The 20429-nt window shown below is 43.8% G+C and overlaps 1 pseudogene across 1 annotated transcript; it reads right to left on the bottom strand.

Moving 5' to 3' along the window:
- Positions 1-3337: 3337 nt before the first annotated feature.
- Positions 3338-19974, bottom strand: LOC146219449 (NACHT, LRR and PYD domains-containing protein 12-like; annotated as a pseudogene). The gene is made up of 11 exons (XR_014750981.1): positions 19857-19974; positions 19703-19764; positions 16159-16213; positions 15820-16048; positions 13806-15581; positions 13509-13676; positions 12762-12932; positions 11269-11439; positions 7090-7263; positions 5803-5849; positions 3338-4830 (listed from the first exon to the last, which is right to left on the bottom strand). The product of XR_014750981.1 is annotated as an NACHT, LRR and PYD domains-containing protein 12-like (transcript).
- Positions 19975-20429: the final 455 nt, after the last annotated feature.

Raw genomic sequence — 20429 nt, 5'->3', positions numbered from 1 at the left:
GGATTTTGGAGGGCGTGGGGACCCGTTCCTCCTCCTCATCACCTGGTTTCAGGTCCTGCAACGGACCTGTCGCTGGATGAGCAAACATCTCTGTCACCTGCCTGTGAATTTCACACAAAATAGACTATAAAGTTGCAGAGTAATTAAGAATTACATTCTCACAGAGGTCAGTTGAAGGCAACTGACTTGTCGTCGGCCCATTCCTGAATCTTTACATTTCAGTAACTTATTCTTTCAAAGTGCTGCAGGCTTCAGGGAGGGCTTGATGACCTTCATCACCTGGTGCTGCAGGCTTCAGGGAGGCTTGATGACCTTCATCACCTGGTGCTGCAGGGTTCAGGGAGGGCTTGATGACCTTCATCACCTGGTGCTGCAGGCTTCAGGGAGGCTTGATGACCTTCATCACCTGGTGCTGCAGGGTTCAGGGAGGGCTTGATGACCTTCATCACCTGGTGCTGCAGGCTTCAGGGAGGGCTTGAAGACATTCATCACCTTGACCTGCAGCACCTGGGAAGTCAGGGGTCTCAGCTGCCCTAAACACTGAGAGATGAGCACACCAAGACACCTGTAAATGACCCAAAGAGAAGAGACCAGGCACTGTTAACTCTGCTACTATAAGAATAGATGGAGGCATATCTTCAAGTCCTCCCCAGTATGTAATAATTCGACTTGTGAGACATCCTACCCCTTTGGCACCTTGCGAGGGGGGCTGCAGGATAGGCATGGCAGTGGGGGCTGCAGGATAGGCATGGCAGTGGTGGCTGCAGGGCTGGGCCGTCCTAGCTGGGTAGCCTGGCGTGCTGCTGGTCCTGCTGCATCACACAGAGGAAGGGCTGCTGGTGTCCCTCCAGGTACTGCTGGAGCGGCCTGGCAGCTCCAGGACAGGGACTAGCCCTGCTGCAAGGAGAGGCTGGGCAGCAAGGCTGGGTCCAGGAGCAGAGACCCAGCCCTGCTGCAGGGCCCCCACTGACGCACGCAGTACCTGGAACATACAGGCAACATGTTGTCAGTCATGGATTACACAGTACCTGTAACATAAAGACAACATGTTGTCAGTCATGTATTACACAGTACCTGTAACATAAAGACAACATGTTGTCAGTCATGTATTACACAGTACCTTTAACATAAAGACACCATGTTGTCAGTCAGGCCCCCGGGTCATGGTATACGGTCTCCGGGGCGGCGGTGGTCTCAGTAGAGGAGTGGGGGTCCTTACTTCCTGTTGCCAGGTCGTGGGTGGTGCTGACGGCTCGTGTGTCTCCCTCTCTCGTCTCCCCCCGTCGTACCTCCCTCTCCAGGCTGGAGGCTCTTGGCTTTGGGGGGCAAGCGGGGGGAACTGAACCTCCAGGACTGGGGCACGGAGCGCAGGCTCTGGTACTGGAGCTTGGCTCTGGCCGGAGGGGGGGAGGGATGGGGACCGGGAGAGAGAGGGGGAGCAGACGGTGGGCTGGGACAAAGGCTGCGGGGGCCAGAGAGGGGGAGGGCTGAGGCTGGACTGGCTGCCTGACTCGGCCTGACCCGGCTGGGGCTTGGGGGGCAGCAGCTCCTCCTGTGAGAGGGGGGGTGGAGGAGGACGCAGGAGGGAGGCTGTGGGGGTGCTGGCTGCAGGAGCACAAGGCCCCCCCTGGACTCCTGTTCCCCTCTGTCCCTCACTCTCCCCTTCCCTTCCCCCCCCCCGTCTCCCCCTTTCCACCTCTTCTCCTCCTTGGTGGGGAGTTTGTCCACGGAGCAGAAGCACCGGGGGGTGGGGGCCACTGAGAGCCCAGTCCTCCACTCCCTCCCCCAGACCTCCACCCTACTCCTGGCTCCCATGCCCAGAAATCTGCCCCCGTGCCACTCCAACCCTCCGCTCCACTACCCAGTATGGAATCATCTCAGGATGTTGATGCTGCCCCCATTCTCCCTAGAGGAGGACGTATCAAACACACCAGCCCCCCCTCCCTCCCCCCTATGCCCCCCACCCCACCACTGGTCCCACCCCCAGGCCCGTCCTCCCAGTATCACTCAAACCCCCTAAACTCCCCTGATGAACCGTCGTCCAGGGAACTCTCCTCCTCTCTTGCCCTGTCCCTCTCTGACTGGGACATGGCACCCCTACCCCCTCCCTCCTCCCCTCCACTCTCTCTCTCCTCCTCCTCCTCTCCCTACCCCTTCCCTCCTCCTCTCTCTCTCTCCTCTTGCTCGTCATCCTCAGTCCCACTCGTCCTTCTCTCTCGCCCTCATCCTCTCCTAATGGATCAACAGAGGACGGCGTTCTCCTCCTCTCCTTCCCTCCCCTCTCTCATCAGGTATCATTAGCTCAGCCTCTAACCCTTAAATCAAGTCCACTCATCAGCTGTGTGATGTGACTATTGCTGTGTTGAAGCTCAACAGCTAATCAACAGATGGACAGATTGCTTACAGTTCTTTAGTTTTACAATTGCTAGGACCTCTTTTACAATACTTGGGTCACATTTTCAAAACTATTCATACATGGAGCTAAACTGTGGACATGTTTTCATTGCTTAGGCACAAAATGCATTCATTGACAACATCTTTCAAATCACATGAACTATTTTCTCACTCGGACACAACATCCATCAATACTTGATGTACCCATGTTGTAGAGAAATTCAAAATCACTCATTAAAAGTATGAAATGCCTTTATTAAATAATATTGCAATTGATGAATTGGACCAAACTCTAACAGAGCGTGCTAACCAACAGTCTGTTCCCAGTCTGACAAACTCCTCATCGATCAGATACACATTTTAAAACAAAACCCCCACAAAGAACTGATAACTTCCTCAGACGATCAACTTCACATGTGTTTTTTTCTTAGACTGAACATGTCTCCACAGTTTACACCAAGGTCAGAGATCACACCGGTTAACCATCTCTTCCCTGCATCCATCAACTGGTTTGTGGTCTTAACAGGAGCTACATTCCACAACTAAAAGCACACTTTCCTGTGACTAGCATAAACAGACCTTTATAACTAAATACAATGAGAAATTACATATTAAACATGACTTTATCACAGACTAAATGATAAACATATTATTTGATTACAGGGGCATACTATAAAGGGAGAGAGAGAGGTACAGAAAGAGGGAGAGAGAGATCAACTGCTGCAAGGAAAGACAAGGGGGGAGAGAGAGGGGGAGGGAGAATGTGCTCACTGCAGGGGGAGAGAAGACACATGGAGGAGAGTCATGAGGATTGTAAAGTGGAAATCCAGACGCACTGTGAGAGTGCAGTGAAGGAGGACAGAGACACAAGGAGAGGAGAGGGAGAGGAGGGAGGAGACACACCAAGGAGAGGAGAAGGAGGGAGAGGAGGACAGAGACACAACAAGGAGAGGAGAGGGAGGGAGAGGAGGACAGAGACACAACAAGGAGAGGAGAGGGAGGGAGAGGAGGAGACACAACAAGGAGAGGAGAGGGAGGGAGAGGAGGGAGGAGACAACAAGGAGAGGAGAGGGAGGGAGAGGAGGGAGGAGACAACAAGGAGAGGAGAGGGAGGGAGGAGACACAACAAGGAGAGGAGAGGGAGGGAGAGGAGGAGACACAACAAGGAGAGGGAGGGAGAGAGAGAGATAGAGAGAAAGAGAGAAAGAGAGGAGAGAGAGAGAGAGAGAAAGAGAGAGGAGAGATGGAGAGAGAGATGGAGAGTGAGTGAGAGTGAGAGAGAGAAAGGTTGTACAGTGCATGTGAAAAGGCAAGGAGGACCGGATCTCTCTCTCTAACAAAATGTAACCCCCAACATTCCTGTAAGCAACTATCTTAGCACGTGTCTCCTCATAATGAACACAGAAGCTTAGAATTCACATTAAAACACATTAATTTTACACAACCTAAAATGTCATATCAGGGGAGAGGAGGTGGGGGGAGAGAGGAGGTGGGAGGAGAGGGGAAATACTAGACACACAGTGTATATTCAAGTGGGTAGGTCCTATTACTGGTCCTAAATGTAGTGTTTGCATTGTGTGTGTACATGTGTGTGTGTGTGTCTGTGTGTGTGTGTGTGTGTCTACAACCACTGGGTCACCAACGAACACACAGCATGTCTTCTATAATCCTGTATAAAACATCTTTATTTCTCCTTATTTAGTCAGTAAGACACAATTTAATTAATTACATTCAGTGGAACTTAGATCAAAGACAGGATTGTTGTCTGTCAACAATGAAAACAAAATAAACATTCTACACACCAATATTTAAAAACACTCTGGGATCAATTACAACTGTATACAGGTCAATCTTCAATCACATCTATGTGAGCACAGTGTGTGAGAGTGTGTGTGGGCTATTCTACCTGACAGAGGGACACAGAGGAGTCAGGATTAACCCAGAACCCAGGATAGAGGGGCTCAGTGAATGTGCTGTGGAATGTGTGCAGGTGGGTCAGTGTGTCAGAGGAGACTGTGTAGAAGGACAGAGTGCCGGCCGGCCAGTCCAGATACACTCCTACTCTGTGGGAGCTGGAGGGGGGGTCAGGTATGGCAGTGCTCTTATTATTGTGCCAGGCAAAGTAACTGTTACCATGACACTGCAGACTCCAGGACTTATTATTGTATCCAAGCACACAGTCAGCACCCCATCCTCTCCTGCTGATTCCTTTATATGTCACTGCTATATAAACCCTCCATCCTCCACTCCACTCTGCCTCCCAGTAAAAGCGCCCAGACAGACCCTCTCTACACAGCACTTGGTAACAGTCCTCAAATCTCTCTGGGTGATCAGGATACGGCTGCTCCTCTCTCCTCCATGTCACCTTTCTGTTCTCCTCAGACAGAGAGAGGTATCTCCATGCTGTGTTTGGGTCCAGTGTGAGCTCACAGGCATCTGATGGGGGAGACCAAGACACAGTATATTACCGATCATCATCATTCACATTAGAATGTCTCCCTCTTCCTGCCCTCCCCCTTTCATTCCCCCCACCCCCATGACCTCCTCTCCCCCCACCCCCCTTATCTACTCTATTGGGACGGTTCATGTTGCGTTTCCGGACGGTACTGGACAAGTTCTTTGCAAGCCCTGGGGGTGGAGTTGGAGGAGAGGGAGGAGGGGGAGAGGTTAGAGAGGAGAGAGGAAAGGGGAACAGGAGATTGATATGCAGATTTTCTATATGTAAGGCTGTCCCTCGCTGGGGTCACGAGGTCGCGTTGTGTGCCCCTGGACGGACACACATAGATCTGGGAATGTGCTCTGTGCAAACTCTGGAGAGAGAAGATGCAGGAAGATGCACAAAGAAGCTCATGTTGGAATGTGTACTGTTTAAGGGCATGTTTTGGCCTAATAAACAAGGTCAAAACTTTATTCAGTATCGTGCCTCTCTTTTCAGCCTACCTGCCTCCAGACAGAAATACATTCTATCAGAGATGAAGGTAGGTGAGAGGAGAATAGTGGGGTGTAGGGGAGGGAGAAGGGAGGGGAAACGCACAGCAGCTACTGGGAGGAAGAGAGGACAGGAGAGCAGAGCAGAGAGAAGAAGGGAGGGAGGCAGGCAGGGAGTGGAAAAGCGGGGAGGAGGGGAGGGGAGATGAGAAGGGAAGATAAGAATGAGGGAGGAGAGGAGATGAAAGGAGGGGTGGAGGGGAGGAGAGAAGAGGAGAACAGGGGAGGGGAACAGGGGAGGGGAGAAGGGAGGGTGGAGGAGAGAGGGACAAGGAAGATGAGAAGGGAGGGGAAGGAGGAGAGAGAAGGGAGGGTGAAGGGAGGGCACATACGTGTGTCCATTTCTGACAGTGTCAAAGTCACTAATGGTATTGTCCCTGTATGACCCTGTGTACGAATCAAGTAGCAGTCACTACTCACATTTCCTAAGACCAGGTTTGATCCTGCACTCTCCACCATGATCCACACTGTAGGGAGAAGCAGAGGAATGATGAGGAAATGACACCTCACCTGTTGCTAAGTGACTTATTATTAAGTGACTATTATTTCTATCTTTATCATCTGAGATGTATTCCTCTGTATTCCTGAACTTTGACTTGATGAACCCTGAGATGGGAAGCACAAAGTTATTGGTTCCAGAAAAGCTGATCTGAGTTAGTTCAGTTCTAATTCACTGGAATTAGACATTCTCATGTGTGCAGGCGAGTATGAAAACATTCTCTGAAAGATAAACAACAACTGCTACTGCAAAAGACAGACAATTGGTCAATGAGTACATTTTAATGCAGTCTATTTATTTGACATTTAACCACACGTCTTACTACAGCTGAACAAGTGGTGAAACAATCCTATGGGCACAAAACACACTTGGAAGCAGCTGAAAATTAAATATGAAAACAGTTCAAACAGGTAGGGCATATTTTGCTTAGGCCTACCAGACACATGATTGTTTTAAGACATTATTTAAGTCATTTTATGAGGTAGGACAAATTGCAAAAGAAGCTAACTCAACTGATTTTGAATCCTCAAAATGTCCCGAGTAAGGAAAAAAAAGCCCTGAAGAATCCCATTTGGGGAAAGTTTCGAAAAAGACCCAAATACAGCCTACGCCTTTTCATTATTTTTCTCACATGAATAGGGTAAAGATTTTAACCTTTAGATATCACCATGAAAATTACTGAGTTGATTACTTCCATCAAGAAAAACAACAAATGTATTACACGTTTTTTGAAATTGTTTGTTAGGATGGGCAAACGGTGCATAATCTAATTAAGTATGTGCTAATTTGCATAAATACCACAACAGATCTAAACGTTGGGTATAGCCAGGTGATAATGTCTTGTTGACATATAACAGTAAAATAATTATTGTTAAGGTCTGAATGGAACCCATTAAGGTTACCCATGAGCATTAATACATAGAGGCAGGAGGAAGAACTTTAAACCAGCCTTCATTCATTATGATTGCAGAGATGGGGTTTGGGTCGTTTCACCAATAATTGTCGTACCACAGCTCAACACACATGCAGATGTTCCCAATAAATTGTAGTTGATCACCAGGTATGCTTTATTAATGTAGGTTGAATAATCCATGCAGTCTGTAATTGTATCATCATGAAATGCAAGGCCTATTAACATACTTAGATGTCTATTCAGTGTTAAGCAACATTACATTAAGAGGTATATAAAAACACAAACATCTCCTTACTTGAGTTTCTCCAGTCTGCAGTGTGGATCCTTCAGTCCAGCTGAGAGCAGCTTCAATCCTTTTTCTCCTGGATGATTGTAGCTCAGGTCCAGTTCCCTCAGGTGGAAGGGGTTGGACCTCAGAGCTGAGGCCAGAGAAGCACAGCCTGCCTTTGTGACCAGACAGCCTGACAGCCTGTAGAAAGAGGATCAATGTTGGGACAGAATCCATCTGGGCCTCCAGAGTGAGTCAGCACAGAGGGGTTCATTTGGCAGGTGCTGTCATAGCTGCTCCTCCCCCTCATTAGACAGAGTGACATTTCTCCCCAGTTCAGGAAGGTTAGGTTTGTGTTCAGTTTGGTGCTAGTAGTTCTATGGAACATCGGGATGTTTGCTACATAAAGCCCGCTCAAAAAAAAAACTAGGATTCAAGTCCCAAACCTGACTTGAATGAACACAACAAATTCTTAAGCAGTACGAGACATAGAACATGGATCATATCTATCCACCATTGCAGAAAGAAATGTTCACGGCCACGTGACCTCTCCCTTTAATAAGTTCTCTCTAAACCGAGTTCTATGACAGCTTAATGTAGGGTGAATCATTGCCGCCGCTGCTTCAGAATTCTATGAAATATCACAATAACACAATTAGGAGGATGAGCAACTGAACAGTGACAGGAAGTTAATCACTCACAAAGTCATGACAACCTAATAAACAACAGCGACAGTACAGCGGAGCACTTCCTCCTCTCCACTTAGCCTGGCAGAGCTAGCACTAGACCAGTGGTTCTCAAACTGTGGTACGCGTGCCCCCTTCTAGTGGTACGCGGAGGAATATCAGAAATATTTAAATACCTTAACTATGATATAATTGAAATGTGATTTTAAAAAGTTCTGCCTTCCCTATAATATTGTTTCGAAACAAAAATAAATATTGGCTCGCGCTACTACCTGACGGTTCTTGGGTAGTGGCACATGCAAACATCCACGATAGTTGCTCCGCAAACTGTGTAGCTTCATAGAGTAGGGCTTCAGACTCCGACCAAATGGTTGCATTTTGCGACCAGTTTTGAGACAGTGCAAGCATTGTTTACAAGCACTCATGCATGTGTGACCTACAAATTTGGAATTTATTGGGTGTGCACAACGTCAGCACACGGTAGCAACGACGCATAGATAAGACGTCCTTGTACAGCGCTATCAGCGAGCCCTCAGCATTAGTAGCTTACCGTAGCTAAAAGTCTTGGAAAGTTTAGGCTATTTTTCACAAGGTTCCTACGAACATATCTTATGTAATCTGCCAAATTATTGAGTTTCCCTTCGTTCTTTTGGTAAGCAGTCTCACAAGCCCTTCTCATGGAGCCGAGCAGCTAAATACTTATTTAGCATTAGCGTTGTTAGCTACTGTATCCCTGCCTGTATTTGTGTTGTTGTGCTGTTCTAATCAACAAGTATCGTGTCGTGGTATAGGAGGACTGTTCGAAAAGCGCTGTATCATACATTTAAGTTATTTAGCTAAGACTTGCATGTACAGTATGTAATGTCACATTAAATAATGTATTTAAACTCAAGTTTGTGTGGTGCATCGCTGTATATCAGTTGTAAAAATGTCAGTAAAAAAACTGACCCATATGCAACCGACGCAAGCACACACCACAATTTCCCCAGAAATTGTACCCTCTCTACATTAATAATTGCATTGCAGATCGATATAAGGTGTACCCCAAAATGTTCTGCTTGCGCTCCAAAAAAAATAAGTCAGGGGCTACTGTAATCCTAGTAAAAAAAGTTTGTCTGGACCCCAAAAAGGTATACGCTACTGTATATTAATGTTGGTCATAATGGTGGTACTTGGAGAGTCAAGTATTTTCTGAGGTGGTACGGGGTCTAAAAAGTTTGAGAACCACTGCAATAGACCATTCAATTACAAATTTAGTTGGGCCAGTCGGTTAGCTGGGCCAGTCATTTCAGTGGCGAAGCTGCTCGTAATCACACATTTTAAAACCAACACAAACAAATTTATTGAAAAACATGTAAGGTTTATGCGCTTTTTTTTTTACTTTGGTCAGTATGCACAGCAAAAAGTGCATACAAAAACAATAAAAGAGCTAAATAAACAGAATCACCCTGTGTTGTAAAAATTATGTATGTGTATGAAATCTATGATCTTCTATGTTCATTGGTAAGAGACAGGAAGTCTGGGTGACCTGAAAGAGTTATTGTCACCTGGGGGGAAGAGACAGTTGGTCTAAGGACAATGTGGGTTTGGTTGTATTGTTGTTGTCACCTTTGATGAGATAGATAAATGGATCAAGCTGCCCTGACTCTTCCTGTATCATAGGTGATGTTAATTAAGTTCTTGTTTGAAGATGGTCACACAAAGGACGGTTGACCATGTGACTGGTCAACCCCTGTGGCTTTATTATCTACTGCCCTGCAGAGAAATGCCACATCAAAGAACTTTGAGACACTTGGTATTGTTTTAAACTGTCACTGAGTTGAGTGAGCCAATCACAGAGTTTGCTAAATTGATTGATTGATCTTACAGAATGCCATTGATCTAAAGTTTATATAAGGTTGAGCATGTGTGATAGTCTCTATCACTCCTACGAACAATCTGTGTGAATAGCACCCCTTCGTAGAGACGGATCAACAAAGCTTTGTTTAATCATATGGAATTGTATAGTCTTAATAAATTGTATTAAAACCATATCCCTTGACTATTCAGATCTACACAGTGCCACTCGAATTCTTCCATAACACCCTGTCCATTGCCGTTTTGAGAGCCCTGCTTAGTTTTGCGCACAACACCTGAGGTGTGAACTGAAGTGTAACAGCGGACCAACGTGCTGCCAAACCATTCACTTTCCCTGTCATGGATGGAGCCCCATCTGTCACAAGAATGCACACACGCTTCATATCCAGACCATGTCTTAAACATTTTTTTCCCAAAGACTATATCGCCAGTTGTGTGTCCTTCTAACGGCAGTAGGCCTAGCAGCTCCTCTCTGAACCATTTGCTGTAAAAAACCTGACATATATGCACAACTGAGCAAGTTACCATCCTACAAAGTAAAGTATGTCAGAATAAATGTGAATAGCCAGTTCCATACATATATACAGTATATACAGTAGTATTATACATCAAGCGGACTTTTCTTGCCATTCCTAATTTGAAACCCTTCATGTAGTGGAAGAGGCGTCAACCAACAATAGCCGCCAGATGCTAAACTCACTGTCCAGGTAAATGTACAATAATATGATGAGTAGTATATCTTAACCCTTGTGTTGTCTTCAGGGTCAAACAGGACTGCTATTATATTTAACAGCAGAGAAAACCCTCAAATAGTGATTTTTTTCAACTTACTTTACCTAGTGACCCTAACATTTGTAAAAGGTTACAATAGAGAATACATCACAACAACCACAGACACACACATACAAAATGGGAAATTGAGATTGTGTGCTTCCGATTTAGGTTAACCTGTGGTGTTCACAGATTAAAGTCAATATTTTTCCACTGTGAAGAGGGAACCCCCAGATGTTCACAAAGTTTGACGACCGACAGGTTGCGTTGTCATGCGAAATAGGTTTAAAATTTAATAAAGCTGTATTTTATTACCCTTTTTTATCACCCTTTGGGCAATGGCATACAGATTGTTAAGAGTACCCAAAGAGAGTGACCCAAAGATCATGTTGCACATTCAGAAACAGTTGCATAAAAATGTTCATTCTGTGTAAAATAAACAAACATTAAATACAATATATGCCAATCATTATGTACGGTATATTTGAGTGTTACAGATGCAGCAAATCTGCCTGTTTCTTATCAAACTGATGACTAGAGTAGAAGCAGTGCCGGTCCTAGCACATTTAGTGCCCTCGGCAAGGTTCACCTTCAACCCCCCCCCCCCCCCCCCCCCCCCCCCCCTGCTGGTAGTGTGTTTGAGACTCAAGGACAGCGGGAGGGTTCACTTAAATGGCTGCACTTCGGAAATTGCCTCCTCCCTCTTCATGCCGCCCTAGGCGTCTGCCTATGTCGCCTACAGGAAGGACCGGCACTGACTAGAAGGCATATCTCATTCTTGGCATGAAGTTTATACCCAACTTGAGACTCAACTCTGTTGTATAAATCATCCACACAAATACATGTGCGATTATAAATTTACTAATGGCTCATGTAGAACATAAATACATACCTCAGTGTCTCCAGTTTGCAGAGTGGGTTCCCCAGTCCAGCAGAGAGCAGCTTCATGCCGGCATCCTTCAGATCATTGTTACTTAGATCTAGTTGTCTCAAGAAGGAGGTTGACTTCAGAGCTGAGCTCAGAGAAGCACAGCCTTCCTCTGTGATGTGACAGCCTGACAGCCTGTAGAAGGTTATCATTAGGGAGGGATCACAAACAATTCTTCCCTCTAGAGGTATAAATAAAAAATATCAGTCTGATTATTTACCATGGGTGTTGTGGCGAGTAACTGTTTCAAGCTGAAAACAGGTGGACATGGTGTTCTCATATAGAGCTTCTCTCCTTTGGAACAGACTTCATGTTTCAAACAAGAAGGCTGGCACTGTCTTGGTGTTTAGGGTTCCATCAAAAACCCGTATTGTTATTTTTAGTTAGTTAGTCTTACGACTGACCTGCTACACTAGATTATAGTTAACCAGTAGGGATCTCGCCCTTACAGTTATTTTAACTTATTTGTACCTTTGCATTCTCTAATCCTACTTTTTTCTCCCGTGTTATTAACGCGTTAACTTTGACAGCCCTAGTTTTAACTATGAGTTTTCCTGAGAGTTTGTCCTTGTCTTTCATGAGGGTTTAGGTTGGTTTAGGTGCAGTTTTATGGCCGTGTGTGAAGTCTTTTGTGACATTGCTTGTAAAAAGGGCTGTAAAAATAACATTTGACTTGAACACAATGAAACAGTAGCCATTAACCAATGTGAAATATTAACCTGCCTGAAAAGCTGATTTCACTGTGCTGGATTGTACCTGTGGAATATTCCAGAAAACAATCCTGTCTAACGAAAACTAAGAAATCATGTGGTCTTCCTGAGGTATTTCTAAATCATATAATGTGAAATGTAGGCCATCAGTGAATCTTTTGTTCTAGACTGTCTAGTGTCTTTCTGTTATGGCAGTTTTTGAGTTACAATATCTACGTTTCTTTAAGCGGTAAAAAGTAAGTTCCTTTGTTACAGACAGACAAATGTAAGAAACTGAGGCTCTGTGGTGTGGTTTACTCTGTAGAATGGACACTAAGATTGTCTTAAGGCATTTATGGTATTGTTTTATGATACCTAACTAAGAGCCAGAGGGTCTTAGTTAGGTCTGGGGGTTGGGGGAGATTGTTATCTCAGTTGAGCGAGCTGACCTAACCTTTTGGCCAAGGAGATTGTGTCCTGTGTCCTGTTTGTGTATAATTAACCATCTCCTCATTTAGAGAGGGAGCTGGGACATCAAAGAACTGTGGGACACTTGATGTGGAGTCAAACTGTCACTGAGTAGTGCTGACCGATCACAGACACCGCTAATATTGAATTCTTAATTTGTACAAACTAAATAAGTTGTATTGAAACCGCCATCTTGACTATTCAGATCCACACAGTGCCACTAGAATTCTTCCATTGCACTTTCTGAGCAAATCAGATCCCAATTCCCAATTCCACAATTTGTAGAACATAAATACATACCTCAGTGTCTCCAGTTTGCAGAGTGGGTTCCCCAGTCCAGCAGAGAGCAGCTTCATGCCGGCATCCTTCAGATCATTGTTACTTAGATCTAGTTGTCTCAGGAAGGAGTTTGACTTCAGCACTGATCCCAGAGAAGCACAGCCTTCCTCTGTGATGTGACAGCCTGACAGTCTGTAGAAGATTATCATTAGGGAGGGATCACAAACACTACTACCCTCTAGAAGTAGAAATAAAGAATATCAGTCTGATCATTTTCCATGGGTGTTGTGGCAACATCAGGTGGACAAGGTGTTCTCAATATAGAGCTTCTCTCCTTAAAAAAAAAAAAAAAAAAACTGCACCTTTTTCTTTCCCTTTTAAAAATGTTGAGAAGGACAATGAGTGAGGTACATAAGTGTAAAATGTAAGAGGCCACTGCAAACATTACCCTTCTGGTCCTCACTTTTTTTAAAGAAAGAAAAAAAGCAGTGGTCTCTTAATTTTTTCCGGAGCTGAATATTGTCTAAAATCAACCATACAACTTTATTATTGTTTCTTGTTGAACATGATTACTTTTTCTGCCTCTTAGTTCTCCTGGTCCTGACCTCCTGCCTGCCCTGACTCTGAGCCTGCCTGCTGCCTTGTATCTGAATGACTTGTGGACAACAAACCTTGACTGCTCGGAATATTCTACCTTTAATAGACCACAAATGTACAACCAGTGTGTTGTGTAATATTGGTTGTCTCTTGGTGAATGTGATTACAGACCTCATTGTCTCCAGTTTGCACAGTGGATTCCCCAGTCCAGCAGAGAGCAGCTTCATGCCTGAATCCCCCAGGTTGTTGTAACTCAAGTCCAGCTCTGTAAGCTCTGAGGAGGGGAGAGTTGAGGCCAGCGCTTCACAGCACCGTGCTGAGAGGTTACAGTCCTTCAGCCTACATGACATAAGGAGAACATGACACATCATCAGACTCATAGTTTATACGATAGGATCATACGATAATCAAATATCCCATCACAATATGTCCTAAATCATATAATTGTTAAAATTACTTTATACATACAGAGCAGTTTTGGAGTCTTTGACCACAGGCAGCAGCCTCAGAAGACCTTCCTCTGATCTGGAGTATATCTTCAGGTCAAACACATCCATCTTTTCTTCTGAAGTCAGCAACACAAAGAAAAGACCTGACCTCTGTGTAGATGAGAGCTCCTCACTGGAGAGACTTCCTGAGCTCAGGTAGTGTTGGATCTCCTCCACCAGAGAATGGTCATTCAGTTCATTCAGACAGTGGAACAGATTCATGCATCTCTCTGGAGAGTGATTCTTTCTGATCTTCTCCTTGATGTACTTGACTGTTTCCTCATGGCTCTGTATGTTGCTTCTTGTATGAGTCAGTAGGCCTCGTAAGTGAGTCTGATTGGACTCCATTGAGAGGCCCAGGAGGAAGCGGAGGAAAAGGTCCAGGTGTCCATTCTTACTCTGCAAGGCCTTGTCCACAGCAGTCTTGTAGAGGTGGACGTCAGATGTGTCTGAGGTGGACTGAGACACCAGATTCTCATTGTTGTTGATGAATGAGAGAAACACAAACACAGCAGCCAGAAACTCCTGAAAGCTCAGATGGACAAAGCAGAACACCTTCTCCTGGAAGACTTTACCATCCTGTCTGAAGATCTGTGTGAACACTCCTGAGTACACTGAGGCATCATGGACATCAATGCCACACTCTGTCAGGTCTTTCTCATAGAAAATCAGGCTGCCTTTGTACAGCTGGTGAAAGGCCAGTTTTCCAAGTGACAGAATGCTCTTAATGCTCTCTTCATCCCAGTGTGGATCTGTCTCAGTTTTCCCATGATACTTCACCTTCTTCTGTTTGGTCTGTAACACCAGGAAGGTTATGTACATCTCAGTCAGGGTCTTGGGCATCTTCTCTTTCTTCTCTGATCTCAGCATGTGCTCCAGGACTGTCACACACATTAGGGAGAAGACTGAATGTGGCACATGATGTAGAGAGTCCTTGATGCCTTGATGTGTGAGATGATTCTCCTGGCCAGGATCTAATCACTGCATCTCTTCATGATGTACTCATCCTTCTGAGCATCATTGAACCCTCGTACCTCTGTCACCAGGTCAACACACTCAGAAGGGATCTGATTGGCTGCTGCAGGTCGAGTGGTGATCCAGATGAGAGCAGAGGGAAGCAGGTTTCCTTTGATCAGGTTGGTCAGCAGCACATCCACTGAGGTGGACTCTGTGACATCACACCAGCTCTTGTTCTTTTTGAAGGCTAAGGGCAGTCGACACTCATCCAGACCATCAAAGACAAACAGAACGTTGTACTTGTCATAGTTGGATATTCCTGATTGTCTGGTTTCTGAGAAGAAGTGATGGACAAGTTCCATCAGACTGAACTCTTCTCCATCCAACAGATTCAGCTCTCGAAACGGCAGAGGAAAGATGAAGTGGATTTCCTGATTGGCTAGTCCCTCAGCCCAGTCCATGATGAACTTCTGCACAGAGACAGTTTTTCCGATGCCTGCAACTCCTGTTGTCAGAACAATTCTGATAGGTGCGTCTCGTCCAGCTGAGGGTTTAAAGATGTTGTTGCATGTGATGGCTGTCTCTGGTCTTGCTGATTTCCTGCATGCTGTCTCAATCTGTCTCACCTCATGTTCTTTATTTAACTCTGCAATCTCACCCTCTGTGATGTAGACGTCTGTGTAGATTTTATTGAGAAGAGTTGGGTTTCCTTGTTGAGCTATGACCTCAAAGACAGTCTGAAACTTCTTCTTCAGTTTAGATTTGAGTTTACGTGAGAGTCTATGACGAAAAACCTCTCCTGAAAGGCCAAACACAGATGTTATTCTTAACAGGGCTTTAGTTTGCAAGAGAAAGTTACTTAACAGTTCAGAATAGTTTTTCCTATTCTAAATATGGCAGACATTGATGGCTTATACATAAACATGTATTTTCCATCATTGCACTTTGCCAGTTGAAAGTTACTCTGATTCTCTAAACCTGTATCTTCATCATAAACCATCAGTCAGTCAACTAAGACTAAATATGGAGTCTCTTACTTTTCTCCAGAGTGTCAGCCAGCTCCTTCTGGTTCATGTTCCTCAGGACGTGCAGTGTGATCTTCAGAGCTCCCTCTCTGGCACTGCTCTCCTGCTTCTGATATTCAGGGTCCACCACTTCCTGGTACTCCCTCTGCCTCTCTAAGCCTTCTGGGAAATCTGGACTCAGAATCCTCTTCATCCTCTTCAGTTCTTCCTTCACAAACCTGATGACAGTCTCCTCAAGCACCTGAAACAGAGAGGGAAGATATCAGAGGAACCAGGAACTCTGTACACAGTAGTACAATCGGATTAAAATGATTATGTCTTGTTTGTACTTTAAATGAACACAAAACTCACTGTGAATATAGAAGACAAGTCGTCATGGTGACTCTGGTCTGACTTCTGTTGATCTCTGTGGACAAGAGATGACATTACTTAAACACATGAACCACATGGGCTAAATATCTAAGACCAAAAAACGGAATTGTCTCCATTCCTGCATACACACAGACACACTGTTTAAGGGTGACACAGAGTAAACTATCTTCTATACCACTAGATGGCACTGATTAGTTCCTTTCCATGAGGGGGTTTCCTGTTTACTAGCTGTCTGAGTAATCAATAATTTCCTTAAACCATACATTTACATTTATTCATTTAACAGAGGACTTTATCCAAAGCGACTTTCAAGAGAGAGCTTTACAAAAGTGCATAGGTCACTGATCATAACAACAACATTGCGGGTAGCCAAAACATGAAGCATACATTGTGAAAAAACAAAAAAGTGCCAAAGGGAAGAACCATAAGAGATGCATGATAGCTAGATAGATACTTTATTAATCCCGTGAGGAAATTCAGGTATCTCTCACAGCTCTCATATTAACAATAATTACAGACAATATGTACAGACAACACGATACAATACAAACAGACAATACAATACAATAAGGTTATGTACAGTGTAGATAATATGTATAGTGGAAAACAGTGTGGAATCATATAGTTTTATGACAGCTGGGACAAAGGACCTCCTAAGACGCTCAGTCCGAGAACGTAGGGTGTTGAGCCGCCCGCTACGGAGGCTGCTGGACTGTCCTGCCAGGACATGGTGGAGGGGGTGATTGACATTGCCCATGATGGCCAAGAGCTTGCCCCGCATCCTTATCTCCACCACAGTCCCCAGTGAGTCCAGGCACTGCCCCACCACTGAGCCCGCCTTAAGAGCATGTAGTTAAACAAGTTACAATTAAACAACCTCAAAAAGTGCTAGAGTGTACCTGTAGAAAAGCAAGCAACAGTAAAATATTTCACACCGAGTAAAATAATTTGTAACTAGAAAGGGTACAATTTCTGTGAATTTTTGGGGGTGGTATTTTTCACTCGTAAGCCAAGCTCCAATTTGTGACCTAGAACGTCTCTATCACGTTGTATCCATACGTTGTTGCTAACATGTGGTGACGTAGCTAGCACAGATTACCCTTTGTCGACTAAAGGCACATTGTCACCACAAAAACGTTGTAACCTCCTAAACTGTGGAACAGAACGTAAATCCCAATAAAAGCAACGCAATCGAGACCAAGACGAACATTTTGACACAGGCGTTGTCTATGTAGTCCAAATATTGACTGATCCTTTGGAAATAAAAGAAAGAAATGAATATATATGTGAGATAACAATGTTTTGTGCTCGCCAAAGGCAACACACCCCAACTAGAAAATGCTGTTCCTGCAAAACAACAGTGAGAATGCTGAAAACCTGAATTGTGATTATTATTTTTTTTGTTATAAGCTGAAGGTTCAAAGCGCCCGAAAGGTCTTTTAAATAGGGGCTGGAGTTGGACGAAGGCATAAAACTACAGAAAGTAGAGGAAAAATGCTAAACAAAAAGTGAAAACAATCTGAAAGAGAAATAATGCATAAAAATGTGAAAATTTTGCAGATTTTTTTTTGCTGGAGTTTTAAAAGGCCTGAAATGTATGTTAGAAAGGACCTGCAGCAAGATGAAGGCAGAAAAGTACAGAAAATAGAAAAAAAATGCTAAAGTACTGGCAGTTGGAAGATACTGCTGTGAAAGGTATTTTGAAAGGACCTGGAGCAAGATTAAGGCAGAAAACTAAATGTAAAAATGACTAAATGTAAAACAGAAGAAAAGAAGAAGAAAAATGCAAAACAAAAAGGGGAACATTTCAGAAAGATGAAATGCAGGAAAATGTGAACATTTAGCAGAAAACCAGTTGCTGTAGTCTGGGTTGAACGAATTTGAAGGTAAAAGAAGCAGGCAACACTTTAGAATAATGGTCCGTTGTTAATGAGTAGCTATGCAGGAAGTAATAGGTAGTTCTACATTGACACTGAATGTAATACTATTAACTAAGACGGAACCAAGATTAACTAAGCAGTAAGTAATAGCGAATTTAGTACAAAGGTAGTTCCTTGGTGGGTATTTGATTATTACTAAATAAATATATCTTAATTGAGAACTACTTGTGAACTATAACCAATTAAGAAAGAATAACCAATGAATTTCTAATCACAAAATTAATGTCTAAAAAGTGAACAATTGTGTTTTTTTTTTACTGTTAACATGGTCATAACATTTCAAAAGCTTGTGCCTGAAATGAGTTCTTTGTGGAAACCAGTTTATGAATATTAACGTTATAACACCCTGTATGATTATGGGACACGTCCCCCCCAATATTTGATCATACTGTATGATTATGGGACACGTCCCCCCCAATATTTGATCATACTGTATGATCATAGGCCTACAGTATGATTATGCGGGCAATATCGATGTGTCTGCTATTAGGTCTTTCTGCAGCTCAGAAAATATCAAATAGGTTTCGGTAAATAACGAAACCTATTTGTCCTGAATCCACGTCATGTTTTCCCTAAACCTATACTGGTGCAACGTCAATGACTGAGTTAGGAGTGCAAAATCATTTGGCAGTGGCACATTTTTATGGATGGTAAATATCCAGTATTTGGCTAACAGACGACAACAACAACTAGGTGAATTTCACTAGAATTTTGAATTGTAGAATTAGTGCGAATTTCGATTGCAAAACTATACAGTTTGTATGAGGGGACTTTTTACAAGCTAGCCTACAGCTATAGCCTGGCTTTACAGCTAGCAACAACTGTAGTTATAGCGTTTTGGGCCATGTTACTGTTCTCTGAATTGGGTTATCTAGCAAGTTATTTGACAGTTATTTGACATTTGTTCTTTCTTCCTTCATCATTTTTATTCCTTTGGAATTGCGTTGCTGTTGTATTTCGCAGTAGTGGCCAATGCTAGACTCGTGAGTGGTGAATAGGCCTATACGTTGATTTGGGTTAGGGTTAGTCATGTACTTACTTATTACTTACATTTACATTTACTTACTATTACTTATTTAGCCATTATGTTTGACTCAGTTTATCATCACAGTTTGTTGAGTGTGTTGAATATTTCATACCAAAATACAGATTTTTTGTTTAAATGCTAGGTTTCATCATTGTGCCAAACAAAGAATGTTTAATTCAGACATATTTTACAAAATGCTTTATTCTTTATTCTTGGACAAAGTTGAAGGTGTCCATTTGACTACTGTGTTTCAAGGTTAATTGCTTATACCTTGTGTCTTTGTCTTGGGACTTGGGACTTGTGTCTTATGTTGAGACCACCACCATTAGTAAGTCATTACAGACACTTCAATCACAGCCACACGTTCACACACTCTCACCATCTGTGTTGCACGTAGTAAATAATACTCAAAAGTGTACCCCCAAAATGAGCAGGCAGACACAGTTTCTTGATCATCTAGGACTTCCACTTGAGAAAGTAAATGGTATATTTGATCAATATTCAGCAACCACATATGGCATACATACTAGCGTATGACTATTAGTTTCACTGTTACCTCTGTGTGGCACAGTGGGACGACAGTGGGTGGTGGCAGCAACACCACTGTATTTCCTGTCACTGCAGAGAACAGTAATACATTTCACTCCAACAATATTCATGAATAATTGTTGAATGAACATGGTCACATTACTTGATTACTTGAAACATACATATGCCTGGGCTTCCAACCTGCTGCCACCAGGGTCTGAAGAAATGCCCCTTTCCACTCCTTCCATCATGGGGTGACCCTGATAGCTGGCGAGGCTCCTCGGCAGAAGTGAAGTCCTGTGGAACAGCACCCCCCCCCCCCCCCCACAGCAACACAACTTTAACGTTGTGGAATGCACACGTGTAATTATGGTCACATTTTCAAAAAGTCATGTAGCTTACGCATTTAGTGTCTGCTATTTTCTGCCAGCTTGGCAGAAGCGACTTTGTTGAATTTTGCCTGTATTATATGTCTGTATTCCTGATATGCTTGTATTACAATATTTCACGCAGGAGGAGTAGACAAAGTTTGTAAGATTATTGTCTGCTCCTCCTGCGTGAAATATGCGGCTCTTGTTTCGTCCATGTTTGCGATTGGACATACGGTGCAAACACCGCTCCTTTATGTGAACGCGCACGTCTCTAGATTGGAAAGATCTGGGTTGAGTTAGAGAATTGATAACCGCTGTCGTAGTACCGCTTATCGTGATTGCGATTGTTAGGCTTCACGTAGCCGGATAACTGAAAGTAATCCA

The sequence above is a fragment of the Hypomesus nipponensis genome, chromosome 28 (assembly GCF_054491055.1).
Source record: "Hypomesus nipponensis isolate SF chromosome 28, ASM5449105v1, whole genome shotgun sequence".
NCBI classification, from domain to species: domain Eukaryota; kingdom Metazoa; phylum Chordata; class Actinopteri; order Osmeriformes; family Osmeridae; genus Hypomesus; species Hypomesus nipponensis.
Note: the sequence above shows the minus strand (reverse complement) of the source record. Positions and strands in the feature narration are given on the sequence as shown.